Below are 2,628 nucleotides of genomic sequence, written 5' to 3'. Positions count from 1 at the left end.
ACCAAGGACTGGGGGGGTGGGGGGTGTTCTATAAGGGAACACACTGATTGGCTCAGAACGCCCACGACACTCATCAAGTCAATCAACGTGCCCTTATATACGGACCAGTTGCGTCCCGTGGTGTCGCTCGAGTCCCTGTTGAGCCAAGAAAGGACCCACTCTGAAGCGGGAGCTAAAAAAGACCCTGTAGTGGTCCAAAAACACCTATTTGTCACTGCTCGCACCTCCAAAATCAGGATCTAAGAGTTGTGTTTTATAAGCGTGCTCGAAGGGTCAAGTTCCCGCTAAAAATACACGAAGGCTAAGCTAATTAGCTTGCAGGGACGCCACAAATGACCACTTTGTTATTGAAGTGCTACTCCCAACGACAAAGAAAATGATGGTGAAAAAGAGTTTAAAGCGGTTGGATCTGACGCATTTAATGATCTCAGACGTTCTTAAAGCACAAAGCAGATATTTGTTTCAGGAGAAGGAGAACGCGAGGCCGCCAGTTCAGCGTTCAGGTGTAAAAATGACGAAATTCAGGAGAAATTAAAACAATGATTTGCAGCAGTCTGGCATGGCTGAAAACGACAATGCGACTGATATCCAGTGACAGATTTCACGAGGATGAAATGGGCCGCCGCCGCCGCCTACGCAACGCGGCGTGGCAAAGGCGCGAAGGGAAACGCGTTTAATTCCCGAGTTGTGGTGTGAAAGGAAACAGTCCTGCAGTCGGGAGGGGAACGGCGCCGAGCAGCTCGGCGTGATCGAAGGCTTTTAAAGGCCAAAGGTCGTGTCAGATTAAGGAGATCACAAAGCGTGTCGATGCAGACGAACATGAACCAATCAGTTTCATTTAAGTTGACAAAATACCAAAGTTTAGAAGTCTAAACTGTATTAACCCTCAGAGTTTATTGCTAAATTACTTATAAGTGCTGAAAAACATTATTTATTAACACTTTTATCCAACATGAACAAGTCAATCTTTTAAAGCCTGAAATGTTTTTACAAATTTTAGCTCCTTAAGAGCCTTTAGTTGTTGAAAACTCCCCAATTCGGTATTTTTAAATTGGCCAATTCTTTATATTTTAGGATAAATTTGGAAAAAAAGTGGGAAATACGGGATCAAAAAACTAAAATGCATTCATTATAGATTTCAGTGGGTCCATTTTCCACCCGAAGGAACACCGAAGAGCGGGAAAATACCTGGGAGTTAAATGGGAAAAGAAGAAACGGACAAAGTCAAAAAATTATTTTCAAACGATTTTTAGGATTTTTAAGGAAACACCAAAAATAAAAACGTGGTTGATTGTTTTTTTTTATCCCCTACAGTCTTTGAGGGTAAAGTGTAAAAACGAGTGTAAAGCTGCTCAATCGGGTCACCATGGCAACCACATATCCTGCCAGAGAGGAAGCCTAAAAAGTAAGCCTCAAGCGAACAGTTGCTGTTTAAAAGCTATAATTCGAATGGAAATAAATACCAGAAGCATCTGATTGTGTCACACATCAATCTTTGTGTGTCTAGAGTTTTATGAAGATGTAACAAGATTAAAAAGACCTCGAACAATGGAAGTCAATGGTACTTTGGGTGCCTTCTGGGGGGATTTAAGTAAAACACAGTGAAGCCTACTGCAGTGAGAGACAAACTGGGCGAAAGACGACAAAAATATCTGCGTTTTGATGTATAAATTGTAAAGTTTGTGGAAGTAAGTAGCAACAACTCTTGAGTTTAGCTCAAAAGACTTCACATGTCAACAAACGTATGCCCCTTTCACACGGGCTCTAAAGGTCCCGGCTCCACTCTACTCGGCTCGCTTTGAGCGCGTTTCCACCGGCATTTTTTCGAGGCCGGTCCCTGCTTCTTTGGTCCCTGCTTCGGAGCAGGGCCAGCTGGGTGGGTGGCGCCAGCTTAGCTCCTGTTCGCTCATTGGTCGTGGGTGTGGCCAGATGCGAGCAGAAAGAGCGAAGGTAGGAATATAAACAACAGCGTTAGCTTACCCTGCAACGTTTAGCCGTCTGTCCCCCAGCTGAAGGCGCTGTAAAGCCTGAAATCTCCGGCGGATAACAGCCGTCCTACTCCGCGCAACAATGGCGGCATCCAGAGCGTTTCTTCCACTGCGCCTCTCTTCCTGAAGTCTCAGGAGAATCCCCATAAGTTTAAAAAACAGCAACAACACAGGGCCAACGTTGCCCGTAGCGCTTTCGTTGTTTACACAACTTGCGCCAAGTTTCGGTAGTCCCGCCCCCCGCAACACGAGGAGGCGTTCCTCTGCTACCAACCAAACTGGCCGGTGTGAACAGGATGCATTCTTTATCGAGCCGAGCGGAGTAGAGCCGGACTTCTGAACTAGAGCCGGTGGAAAAGGGGCATTAGCTTTCTTCCGTGGATGAAACCAAATAAGTTCAGAAAACGACGGCTCCCGTTAGTCTTCAGAGGGAAACCTGCGACCCAAACGGCCTCCTGTTCGAAATCTGAAGCCTGAACGAAACGAAGACAACTCCCCGTCACCGCGCTACTTCCGGCCTCACCTCAACTTCTCCCATCTCGTTTTTTCCATCCTTGAGACTCCAAACGATGTCTACCTGCCCGTCGGGAGAGTCGTTTCAAAGACGCGGCGGCTTCTTTATTGATTCTCGGTCCGACGC

The sequence above is a fragment of the Kryptolebias marmoratus genome, linkage group LG23 (genome assembly GCF_001649575.2).
Source record: "Kryptolebias marmoratus isolate JLee-2015 linkage group LG23, ASM164957v2, whole genome shotgun sequence".
NCBI lineage: Eukaryota > Metazoa > Chordata > Actinopteri > Cyprinodontiformes > Rivulidae > Kryptolebias > Kryptolebias marmoratus.
This window is presented reverse-complemented; position numbering follows the sequence as displayed.